Source organism: Anas acuta, chromosome 4 (assembly GCF_963932015.1).
Source record: "Anas acuta chromosome 4, bAnaAcu1.1, whole genome shotgun sequence".
Classification (NCBI taxonomy): domain Eukaryota; kingdom Metazoa; phylum Chordata; class Aves; order Anseriformes; family Anatidae; genus Anas; species Anas acuta.
This window is the reverse complement of record NC_088982.1, coordinates 21,469,554-21,483,476: the sequence shown is the minus strand read 5'-3', so window position 1 is coordinate 21,483,476 and position 13,923 is coordinate 21,469,554.

Genomic DNA, 13,923 nt, shown 5'->3' with positions numbered 1-13,923 from the left:
GCTAGCTTTACTTTGCAGCTGCAATTCTTGTAATAAAAGTCTGTTGGTGGTTTGTTTATTTGCCAGAGCAACTTATATTACACTTATTTTTGCTATTGCCAACATGTGGGGTTCAACACCTATTTACAAGACCATCATAGGGGTCACAAACACATTGGGAAAGAATTTCCTAAATGCCTAGCTGGCTTCCTGTAGTAGTTCATACATATAACTTCAGTAGACTATCAAGCAGACTTTGTATTACTTACTTTTGAAAAAGATGTTTATGACTTCAGTGGAATTCAACAGTTTCTCCTATTCTTCCTCTCTTGCTCATTTTTGCTCTACCATGCAAACCATTTGTATCAGTGAAGAGTTATAGTAGCTTCTAAATTCACAGCATTCTCCTCAAGAAACTGGCTGCTCTTGGCTTGGACTGGCGCACGCTTCGTTGGGTTAGAAACTGGCTGGATAGCCGGGCCCAAAGAGTTGTGGTAAATGGAGCCAAGTCCAGTTGGAGGCCAGTCACTAGTGGCGTCCCCCAGGGCTCGGTGCTGGGGCCGGTCCTCTTTAACATATTCATCAATGATCTGCATGACGGCATTGAGTGCACCCTCAGTAAGTTTGCAGATGACACCAAGCTAGGTGCGTGTGTCGATCTGCTCGAGGGTAGGAAGGCTCTGCAGGAGGATCTGGATAGGCTGCACCGATGGGCTGAGGTCAACTGTATGAAGTTCAACAAGGCCAAGTGCTGGGTCCTGCACCTGGGACGCAATAACCCCAAGCAGAACTACAGGCTGGGAGAGGAATGGTTGGAGAGCTGCCAGGCAGAGAAGGACCTGGGAGTGATGGTGGACAGTCGGCTGAATATGAGCCAGCAGTGTGCTCAGGTGGCCAAGAAGGCCAATGGCATCCTGGCTTGTATCAGAAACACTGTGACCAGCAGGGCTAGGGAGGTGATCGTCCCCCTGTACTCGGCTCTGGTGAGGCCGCACCTCGAGTACTGTGTTCAGTTTTGGGCCCCTCGCTACAAGAAGGACATCGAGGTGCTTGAGCAGGTCCAGAGAAGGGCGACGAAGCTGGTGAGGGGCCTGGAGAGCAAGTCCTATGAGGAGCGGCTGAAGGAGCTGGGCTTGTTCAGCCTAGAGAAGAGGAGGCTCAGGGGTGACCTTATTGCTCTGTATAAGTACATTAAAGGAGGCTGTAGCGAGGTGGGGGTTGGCCTGTTCTCCCATGTGCCTGGTGACAGGACGAGGGGGAATGGGCTAAAGTTACGCCAGGGGAGTTTTAGGTTAGATGTTAGGAAGAATTTCTTTACTGAAAGGGTTGTTAGGCACTGGAACGGGCTGCCCAGGGAGGTGGTGGAGTCACCATCCCTGGAAGTCTTCAAAAGACGTTTAGATGTAGAGCTTAGGGATATGGTTTAGTGGGGACTGTTAGTGTTAGGTCAGAGGTTGGACTCGATGATCTTGAGGTCTCTTCCAACCTAGAAATTCTGTGATTCTGTGTGATAAATACCCAATGAGTAAATTCTACAAACAAATCTGCCATGACTGTGTTTTTAGTGTTATCTGCAACGCTATGGTCTATGGAATCTAACAGTTTTCTAGATATTTTGTCTATAAAGAATTTGATATCATTTGTAATGTTGTCTCCCAAATAAGCAAGCCAAAAAATACACATGAATATCTTCAAAAAATATGTAAGATGTAGTCTATAGTAACAACTATTATTCATACCCCTACAATTAATTCTTAATTCTGATTAAATCCTAGAAACAGAAGTCCCCCTTAACAAAATTAAACTAAATAAAAGGGGTTTTATAAGAGAATTAGCTCAGGATTTATTCGTGAAAGTAAAAGAATGTGGAGCATATACATATCTGTCTTCTATTTCCAAAAAGGAGGATGTTTATTATGACGATATCTTTTATTTCTACTACAACTGTGCCAAGTGATCACAGTCAAAGACATGATTTCCTCACAAATACTTAGGAAAAAGATAATCCCTGCAACTCAAAAGCTTGGTGTACAAAAGCAGTGTATGTGTTATATATAAATAGAAAATAAGCAGGCAATGAAATAGGACTGTCCAGCATCAAAACTGTGGTCACAGTTTTCTGGTGTATTAATCATTTTTTGTGAGGTCCATAGCAGAGGAGGATTTTTAAGAGAATTGCTGAGGTTTTGTGAATGCATACAGAACTTCTTAAGAATCGCAGTGGTTTTAGTCAGCTGGGCAGCTGAACTCCACCACCACCACTCTCTCGCTTTCTTTCTTCAAAGGGAAAAGGGGAGAAAATGTGATGGAAAGGGCTTAGGGCTGAGATAAGGACAGGGAGATCACAGTAATTATCATCCCAGGCAAAACAAACTCAGCATAGGAAGATTAATGTAATTTATTACCTATTACTAACAGTCTAGAACAGTGAGAAACTAAAAACACCTTTCCCCTATCCACCCTCTTTACATCCTTCCTCTGAGTGGCACACCGGAAAGGGGAATGGGGGCTGCAGTTAGTCTGCAGCACTTTGTCTCTGGTGCTCCTTTAGGGCCACTCTCTTCCCCTCCTCCAGCACGGGGTCCCTCCCATGGGATGCTGTCTTTCCTGAATTGATCCTGTGTGGACATCCCACAGACAGCAGCTATAACTGCTCCCACATGGGTCCGTACCATGGGGTCCATCCTCCAGGAACAAACTCCTCCCTGGGTCCCCCACGGGACACAGCTCCCCCCAGACCCCCTGCTCCTGTGTGGGCTCCTCTCCATAGGCTGCAGCTCCGGCCCGGGGCCTGCTCCTGCAGGGGCTCTCCATGGGCCACAGCTTCCTCCAGGCCACATCCACCTGCTCCACCAGGGTCTCCTCCACAAGCTACAGCATGGCGATCTGCTCCATTTGGGACCCATAGGCTGCAGGTGGACAGCCTGCTCCACAGGTCACAGGGGAATTGCAACACCTCCTCCCTTCCTTCACTGACCTTGGTGTCTGCAGTTTCTCACTCCTCACTCTCCCAGCTTCTGTTTTGCAGCAGTTTTTTTTATTATTATTATTATTATTTCTCTTTCTTAAATATGTTCTCACAGAAGTGCAAATAGTATCTCTCACTGCCTCGGCTCTGGCCAACAGTGAGTCCCTAGTGGTGCCAGATGGAACTGGCTCCATGAGGCAGCTTCTGGATTCTTCTCACAGGCACCCCCCACTGCCATGTAAACCCAACGCAAGTATAATGGGAAAAATAAATAAATAAATAAATAGAAATAAAATGAAAAATAAAAATAAAATTATTAAAATAAATATAAAAATAAAAATTCTGATCCTAAAAGAAAGATTCTGATCCTAAAGGAGAAGTTTGTGGCAAGGACAAAGGAAATATTAAATAGATAATCTAGAAACAGTGTTCTGAGTCAATATATATGAATATATATATATATATAAACATATATATATATAGTTATAGATTATTTAATTATTTGCTGGGATTTCAGAGCTGAGAATTGAATATATATATATATAAAAACATATATATATATATTATATATATATATATAAACATATATATATATATATATAACTTGCGAAGAACTGGCACTATGTCCCTATTTCATCCCATCTCATTACAAGTATTTATCCGAGACTTCTCTGAGACTTCTGAATTAGAAGTTAAGTGATGTTGTCTCCTGCCTCAAAAAGTTAACTTCCGGTTCTTCTCAAGCTCATCATAGTTAAATGTATAGACAAGAGTTTGGCATGTAAAGTATTTGAAGTAATCCACATGCTTTACTTGAGGTTTTTAACTTGGAGTTGTGTCAGTTCTGGGCACCAAACTTTAAGTACATGAACACGAAGTGTGTGCACCAGAAAGGTCACAGAGCAAAGCAAGCTGAATGAGGTTTGGAAAGCAAGACCAGAAAGCAAATGTTAAATGTTTTTGCTGAATTAGACAAATGAAGGCTGAGAATGGACATGATAAAATTCTTCAAATATATAAAATAACATTCTTATTCTGCTGGAAGGAAAGAATAACTTCACTTTACTTTGTGAAGTAAACAGCGCAAAAAGTCTGTAATTAAACTGTGGAATAAAGTACCTGTGGAGGTTGCCAAAAACAGGTTAGAAAATAAATAATAGCAATTAAATAAAAACTATAAAAATCGGTTAAAAATAAATGACACTGGAACATAAATGATAAAACACTAGAAAACTTGTCTGGCCTCTTGTTTTGTTTTCTATAAATGCATGGTTTGAGACTTAGGAAGAAGAATAGAAGAAGATGAGGTCCTAATATTTTGCCTAAGTTCTTATAAGTCTTTGAATCACAATATAAACTTTCTGGGACAAACTCATTTTTTTCTTTATTGATTTTTTTTTTCTAAAATGAGACCAAAAATCCTAACAAATATTAATAAGTTAGCTACTGGAAGGTGAACAGTCAAGAGGAAATGATTCTGTTATTCATATTGTTTAGTACTTTTCTTCAAAGTGAGCCTTCCAGTGTTTGTTTCTATTTAGTAAACTGATAATGATTAACAAGCAGTTTCTTTGAAGCATTTTAAACTTTCTTTGTCGGCAGTAGGACTTCAAGCTTTTAATATGTGCTCTTCAGCACTAATCATGTGTTTAGGAAACTGCACAACTGACCAGATTTGGTGGTCATATAAATTTGGTGTGTTCAGTCTGTATTGACCAGCCTTTACCAGTTACACGGGGATCAGGTATTACCCAAAATGAAAGCTGTAAGGTTTAGTGTAAACATTTGTCCAAATTTGTTAGTGTAAACATTCATTCAAAAATGATTGTCATCACACTTCCATTAAAAGTCTGTGAAAAGAAATAATAATAATAACAATAACAACAATAATAATAACACACATTAATAATACTATAATTAATAATCATTATTACATTAATATTTATAATAATAATAACTCTAAGTCACAAAGAATAGTTCAACCTCATTTTTAATCTTGACTTCTGAGTCTGATGGATCTCAGATAAAAAAAAAAAAGTGCATTTATCCATCACCGAGCATAATTAATTGTACGTTGAACCCTGTGGAGATAGCTATAGGACTTAATCATAATTTTCGAGGTAAAACTGTAAACAATTAACCACTATTGCCAAATTTCAGTAAAAGGCAAATGACAAATTTAACATATCAGCACAATCTTCAAGACAAAATAAGTAACAAATAAAAAACTTAATATGTATTTATTTTCTCTTTCACTTTTTCCATTTAGAAATGCATTTTGACCAAAACATTACTTTGAAACACAGATATAAAAATAAAAATACTTCAAATAATCAAATTAGTGGAAAACAATCAAAAGCTATTATGTTATGATATTTAATACTTCTTTTAAAAGTATCAATGCAATCAATGTAATTTGGCATACAAAATCATGGAAATCATGCAATCATTTAACAAATGGGGCCATAAGCATCTAAATCTAGCAATCATTTATATAAATTCTACTGATCTTATTGATCAATTCCTTGAAGATTTTACTGCTTATTAATGATTATATTCATTTGGAAATGATGTCAACAAAGAACAATTGCTTACAATGCATAATATTTATCCAAATCTGTGTGTACTTGTAATTATCTCCATATAACTAAACGTATTTCTGATTCTTATTATGACTTATTTCAAAATACATAAATATGCTTGTGTGTATTTGTGTGTGTGTGTATTTGTGTGGTGAGGGTGGGGAGGTCCAAGTAAAATTGTTTTGATTATTAATTCTTTTTTTTTTTTTTTTGGAATAATTTCATCCAGAAGCATGCCTCAGTACTTACCTGATATTTATTCTGTCTCTCTGGAAATAAAGCATCTGCAGATAATAAAGCTGAAATAAGTAGCTGGATTTACAGTACAGATTTAACATAGATTTAGCCAAATATTGAAAAAAAGAAAGTAAAGCTTCCTTAAAAATGGACTCAGAATACAATACAGAAATAATCTTATACCAGACAGTAAGTGATGTGAGAGGAACTGTTTGAAATTTTATTGCCTTCATAGACACAGCTATCTGCAACCTTAATTATAAGCCCCTGTGAGGCTAGAATTCTGATCTGAAAGTGATTCCTGCACTTCAACACTTCAAAGTATGGGAAAAAAAAAAAAAAAGAAAAAAAAAAGGATAAAAAATTATCCTTTCTTTTAAATGGAAAGATGGAAAGTGGTCAGTGTGTTCATTTGTTTTTTGTTTGCCTTATTGGTTTATTTTCCATTAAGAAAGCCTGGGATTACTTAAATTACTTGATGAGCTTGGAAAATAAAGGAAAAAAAAAAAAAGGTGGGAACTGTGGAGAGAAACAATTCCATGCTTTTCAGGCAAGTAGTTACAGAAATTAGTAACAGAATAATATGATCTGATACTGACACTGTTAAAGTTTCAGTATGTACAAGTCATACGGAGAAAAAGACAAGAAAATGAATCACAGCACACCTGCTGGTTAATGCTGGAGAAGCGTAATCTGATCAGGGAACACTGTGGGAAGACCTTGACAAGGATATCCTACTCGTATATTGCTATACTCAGATCATTCATGCTTATAAGAAAATATTGTCTACTCAAAGTAAAATAAAATAAAATAAAATAAAATAAAATAAAATAAAATAAAATAAAATAAAATAAAATAAAATAAAATAAAATAAAATAAAATAAAATCATTGCCAGTGACATCATTAAACCTATATAAACCTATAAATCCTAACAGTATTATCTTCTCTTTACTACTGATTTTGTTTTAAGATGTTGAAAGTGTTAATTCATGCTGCCAGCTGCTGTCAATGTTTACACCATATAAGATATACTGTTACTTAAATCCCATTTCAATCCTAGTAATATTTCTCATATTTTCATCTAATGTACTATTTTCAATAAATGATGTACTAACATTTGAAAATGACTGTAACCAAATTCCTAAAATCTTACCCTTTAATGAGGTCTTATAATGTCCAAGGTTCTGATTCATTATTTCATGGAGATACTTAAGATTTTCTACTGATTTTGATCATGAAGAATGTAGCACAGAGCATGTAGACATGTTAGAGAGCCATGCTAGACTTTTCTTTGTTGTTGTTTGATTGATTATTTGTTTTGATCTGTTCCATTGTTAATTCAAAAGATGTTTATATACAGAACTATAATATTTGCCACTGGAAACCTAACTCATAGAAACCTTGAATAATCATAAGTACTTCAACTCTCACAGAAGGTTAAAAGCTTTGGTAGAATACGTCACTAATACATCTTAGAAGAATCGCATGCAGCGATTCAGTGTGTACTGAAACACATTGAAAGTTGAGTGTAGAATATAGTAAGCAGCAACTTGAATAGGCAATTTAAAGAAAACATTCGTGTTGTACAGTTTAAGCCAGTAATTATTCATGATACATTTCTAACATGAAATCGCAGCAATAACTAATAACTTTTTTTTTTTTTTTTTTTTTTTTTGTGGAAAATAAACTTTTGCCCAAGTATTTATGCTTTTCTCTGACTCTCTCACTATCTGAAAAGTATCCAAAAATGTATGTTCATGTGATTTAAATTGATTCCTTTCTTAGAAACACACTATGAATGAGTAGAAGGTGGTGTGCAATGAACAGTTCTGTTTTCCTAAATTACATGGTGATTCTTGGTTCAGAGGAATCCTACCCTGTCTTACCCAGGGTCTTGATTCATTCTTCCTTTCATGTCACAAACAAATAGGATATTGATCCCTCTGAATTGACCTCTTCCTCACTTAACAGTAAGGGAAAATAAATAAATAAATAAAAAAGCCTCCAAACCAGGGAAAAAAAAAAAAAAAAAAAAAAAGCACAAATAAATAAATAGAAATCAGCTATTCTTAATAAGAAATTGAAATATTTTATGTTTTTTACATATTGAATTTTTAAAGAAGATAATATTCCCCTCTTCACTATGTTTCAAGTTGTCTTTTTATTTTTTTCTTCACAGTGACAGAGAGCAGTAGTATTTGAAAAGATATTTGGCTTATAAACAATAGCCATCAAACTTTTGATAACACTTATTGCATCAAGAAACAGAGTGCCTATTCATTCCAGTAAAAACAAATAATATTGCATCGATGAGCTCAATTACAAAGAAGTAAATAGTACATAAGCAGAACATATATTTATACACTAAGATTTCTACAAATTGTGTAATATGTACTCCCTCAAAATGTAATGTCATTTATGTTCATAACAAATGTCACCATCAGAATAAAAGTTATTCTGTTCTTGACTGTATTATGTGTTCGTTTCTTACTCTGCTCTTAATTTTATTACTGAATTTTTGCACATTTTATGTCACCTCCTTATTGCCATTGAATATTGTTTTTGATTTGGTATTATTCCAGATTCGCTGGGGTTTTCTTTTGCTTCTTTTATTCGTTTTGTTTTGTACTGATTTATTTTTTTTTTTTTAGGGTTGATTTAACTTTCATTTCTTGGACAATCTTAGAAAATCTCAAAGTCATGTAGCATGTTAAATGCTACAGAATTGATTATTTAATATGATGCTAACATTCACAGATCAGGTTGTGAGCCCTGTACATGATCACATTGGAGAGCATTTACTCCATAAGCAGTGCCATTAATTCCTTTTCAGAACAGTGAGTAAGAGGATAACAATCTGACCTTGTGTGATCTTATTACATTCAAAACCTTAAAAATCAGTTTATAAAGAATGATCTTGTTCTTGTATGTTTATAGGCAAACGGAGACTTCTGTGTAACAGTCACTAATAAAGCTTAAACCTTACTCCTTCATACCCTGAGAAAAATGCTACCTGTTACTATTACACATGTAGTAAGTAATAGAAAAGTCCTTTATGGTACTATGCATGTTTTAAAAAGCTACAGTGAACAATAAGTATTTCATATTATTGTAAAGTAATCAATTCATAATGCTCTGGTTGTGCCCTTTGAATTCCTAAATCTGTGAGTTTTTATGTTATTCTTTTGTACTTAGAACAATAGAAATAGATTAGATGCTGGTAAATTTGAATCAGCTTTGGAGAGAATATGCAGCTAATACTTAATTGTGAAAAAGTGCATGCAACTGAAGAAATAAGAGTTTTAGGTAGGATGAGTTGTAGGTGTTCATGCTTCCTTATCAATTCTGTGCAACAACATTAGAGGAGTTAACAGCATTTGAACAGAATGAATGTTAAAATAAACAAACATAAACTAGAATAAATTTTTTGTCGTCGCCTAACTATTTAAATTATGTTGAAAGCACTGTACTACATGACAACCTCTGCATTTGCAGGAATAGTTTCTACTACTTACAGCACCCAAACTATGAACCACTTGTGGTGGTTTTACCGTGCTACACGGCACAACCGCTTTCTCACTCCCCCTCCTTAGATGAGGAGGGGAAGAAGTAAACTAAAGAACAACTCACGGTTGAGATAAGGATAATTTAATTAAAGGGAAATAATTATTATTAAGGAAAGATTATTATCTAGAGAGATTATTATTAAATAAATTTAACTAAAGGAAAAAAAAGGGGAAAAGGGAGGGGGAAAGGGGAAAAAAATGAAAAAATAAACAAACAAACAAAACAAATAAAGGCTATGTGGAAGTGCACAGGAAAGAGATTACTTTCTACTTCCCACAAATGAGCGATGCTTGACCATGTCCCTGAAGCAGGGCCTCAACACACTTAGCCAGTGTTTGGGAGAAGGACCAACGTTTTCACGAGAGCCCACCCCTCCCCTTTTCTTCCTGTTTCCACCTTTTATTGCTGAGTGTGACATCATATGGTATGGAATATCCCTTTGGTTGGTTTAGGTCATCTGCCCTGGTGATGTTTCTCTTCTCACTTTTTGCCCACCTACTAGGAGGGTTAGAGAGAGGCCTGATGCTGTGCCAGCACTGCTCAGCAGTAGACACAACACTGGTGTGATAACACTGCTGTTCTAGCTACAAGTGCAGAGCACAGCACTGTATGGGCTGCTGCAAGAAAAGTTAACATCCCAGCCAGACTCAGTACACAATTTGATTGACAAAGCAGGAAAAAACATCTCAGAAATTGCTGGAACAGCCTCATTATCCCCCCAGCATAAGATTAACAGACATTGAGGAAAAAAATTATTACTAATAGTCATCATCATCATCTGTGTAGGTTTCGTGTCCTTCTGTTGTTTCAAATCACAGTTTCAAATCACAGACAGTAGACAAGCAGTTCCTGGCCCACCCATGGAGTTATTGACTCATGCATGGGTGTATACACAGGCAGAGCTGTGATGCTCAACTACAGCAGTTACAACTGTGGGACAAACTTGAGTTTCATATACTTATAGCTTAGTTTATATGGGCCTTGCTACAGTCAACAGCTTAGAAGGAATGGTAGGAATAGACTGAATCTGAAATGGAAGGAATATTTCACTCTGTGTTTATGAAAGAATGTTTATCTTTACCTTGTTGTGTGAGAAATATGATCAGTCAGGACCAGACTGGAAAGATACTTAGGAATTTGTCTGGTTTTTTCCCCCCATATATTTGTGGTCCAATGTGTCATACAATGACCAAAACTCCGTTAACAGAATTGTTTCAAAAAAAAAAAAGTAAGAAAATCTCTCAGAAGAGAGAGCTGTCTAAAAAAAAAAAAAAAAAAAAAGGCCAAAGCTATGTATTAAATTTTGACTATTTGGTCAAAATTTTGACTATATATGCTTCTCTGTCAGTTAAATTTGTATCCTTGAATATCTTCTGAAGTTGGAAACTGGTAACTAATCTTTTTTCTCATCAGAATTTGAAAGATAGTCGTTTTAGGATTTTAGGCCTTCTTTTTTTTTTTTTCCTTTTAACAAAATGCAGGAGGAATAGAAGTATATAGAAGTATTGCAGTCTGGCAACTCAGAAATAACATGAAAAGAATATGGTGTTGTTGAAATGGATATCTGAGATTTAGGTTCAGTTATTGGTGCTTGATGTCCACTGAGTATGCTTAACTGGCATACGTGTAGTTTACATGGCTAGGCAACCTCTGTGTGTACATGTCAATATGCAAGGCTACTAGCTCATATTTTAGGTTAACTCTAACCAATGCTACTGGTCTAAATGCAATGCTACATTTTTGCCCTTTATTTCTCATCTGAGAAAAGCATCATAATGCTTTAGTACATTCTATTCTAGCGCTTCTTCATTCATGATAAATCTATGCTAATTCCAGTTCTAGATATACATGTACCTTGTTCAGAGCTAGCTACAGTATTCATGCTTTGTATACCACTGCAGACGTTCCCATTGCAAAGCATTTGAAAACTAATTGTTCTGTGCTTCAGTTCCCTACACGTAAATAGGAGATAACAGCATTCATTTTGTCTTTCTCATTTAGATAGAATTTCTAAGACTCAGAGACTCCTTTATTATTGTGCTTGTTCAATGATTAATTCAATATTATAACTTTATTGAAATAAATAATTGTTAAAATGGATAGAAGTACTTGACCAGCTAAAGATACAATTTGTATCTACAGTTGAAACTATAGACAAGTTACAGAAGGCAAACTGTATGATACAAGTTTAGCTTTTGTGGATCATTCTTCATATTTATATTGCAAATTGTGAAGAAACCCAATTCTTCCTCACAAATACTTCACTTTGTCTAGACTGTTAGTTAGAGGAAAATATGCCCCAAGTATTTTGGTCTATGGATATGTACAACTAGGCAATAAAGCTTATGCTGCTTTCATCAGAGTTACTGCCCTCCAAACCTCAGGCTGTGTTCCAACTGTGTTTTTTGACGAGAGCAGCCAGCTGTCTAACATTTCTTCAACACTTTGCGGACAAACAAAGATGACATTTTTTCCCAAATTCTAAAAAATATCAATTTAACAGAATCATGAACAAGAAGCTTTACTTTTAAGGACAGAACACAGAATTTTATTCAGTTCCTAACAGTCTTTTTTTTTTTTTTTGTATGTATTTTGTCTTTTAACTCCCTTGCTTGGAAAAAGAAATGTAGGATTTTATTGGTGTGCTGACCATGCGTCTTCTACACTGCATTTTCTGCTCAAGGGGAAAAATGTTCACTTGCAAAACTGGAACTTGATTTCACGCTTCTTGGAGAAATTCCACATACTACAATTTACAGCTAACACATATAAAAGTTTAAAGTAAGATACATAGTGCTATGGATGTAACGAAGACTGAGAAGGATACAAATGTCTTCCTGCCTTAAGTATATTTTCTCCTACAATTAGATGTCACTTTACAGAGTGTGGATTTTTGCAAAGAATAATGTGATAGTATAGTAAATGAACTAGACTGAATGAATGCCAAATCACTTTACAATGATAATGGCTAAACTGGGGTTTCAGTTATTCTTACCATTTTTGTGTGAGGAAGCTCTTTAAATCATTTCTTTCTCATAATAAGACTATGAAGTGATCCACACACTTGTACAAGACACATGGGAATCTAGACAATATGTACTTTGCAATGTAGCACAGTTTCTGACAAGCCACGTGCAGTTTGAAACTGGCACCATATAGTTTTAGTAGCAGCCTATATGGTTTAATATCGTTTATATCGGTTAAGATCACTTATATTTTCTTAATTGTTGGATTATATTTGCATTTCTTGTACTTATATTTAAATGAGGTATAGATGGATGAAATCATTTAATGAACTTTAGTTGGAATTGTTACTTTTTAATTTATAGTGGAAAGAGTAGACATTTAAAATAATTCTGTCTTTATTAATCAAAATATATAACTAAAATATTCACACAAACTTAAAGTTTTTAAAATATACTAAAAATAAACTTGTTGTTGTTGTTCTGGAGGATCATAAGAAAGTTAGTTTTCTTAGTATATGGAATTGAATAAAGTTTTACAAATAATTGCACACAACAGAACATGACCTTTGAAATTAAGTTCCCCGTGTCATATGTATTTAAGTCTCTGCATCTAGCCTAGGGCATTAATCACTGTCCATCCACTGTTTCATTAACAAGTGATATAAAAAAAAAAAAAAAAAAAGTCTAGCATAGAGAACACTGGATGGGATAAAGCTGTTAAAACTACTATTACTACTATTACTGCTACTAAGCTGCTTTAAGGGTGTAAAAATAAGAAACAAAAACACAACCTACCCTGTAAAATCACACATTTAAAACAACCTGACAACAAAAATGCATGGCATCTGGCATAACCAGGATAACCATTATGTTTCAGCAACAGGAAGGGGTAAAGTTTCATCCAGAGGCACATTTGCATACTTCTTAAATTCTTTGTGAAACAGGATGTCTAAGTGAAATTCTAACAGACTCAAGACTTAACTATTGCTTATTTATAAACATTATATATAAGCAGCATTATATTACCTATTTGCCAGGTGCTGAAGGATATGTATTTAAGACAAAGACAAGCTATGGGGTTCAGAGAGGTTAAAACCAAAAAGGACTATTTAGACAGTTTGCTCAGATCTCTTGACTAAAATGTAATCTAAAATGTTACCCAAGTTGATAGAATCATAGAATAAAATCTATGATTCTAATGCTTAGGACTTCCAAAACTCTTTAAATCATAAAACTTTGAGTAGACCTTAAAGACTGTGGTTCCAATCCCTCTGCCGTTGACAGGGATACCTTCCTCTAGATCAGATTGTCCAAAGTCCCATCCAAACTGGATACAAACACTTCCAGGACAACTTCTCTGGGCAGTCTGTTGCAGTGCCTCACCACCCTGAGTGAAGAATTTTTTTATCTAAATTTATCCCCTTATAGTTTAAAGCTCTTACCTCGTGTCACACAGCATCACAGAATCACAGAATGGTTGAAGTTGGAAGGGGTCCCTGGAGACCATCTGGTACAACCCCTCTGCCAGTCAGGGTCACATAGTGCACATAGTGTACATTGCTCAGGATCCCATCCAGGTGGGTTTTGAGTATCACCAAAGAAGGAGACTCCACAGCATCTCTG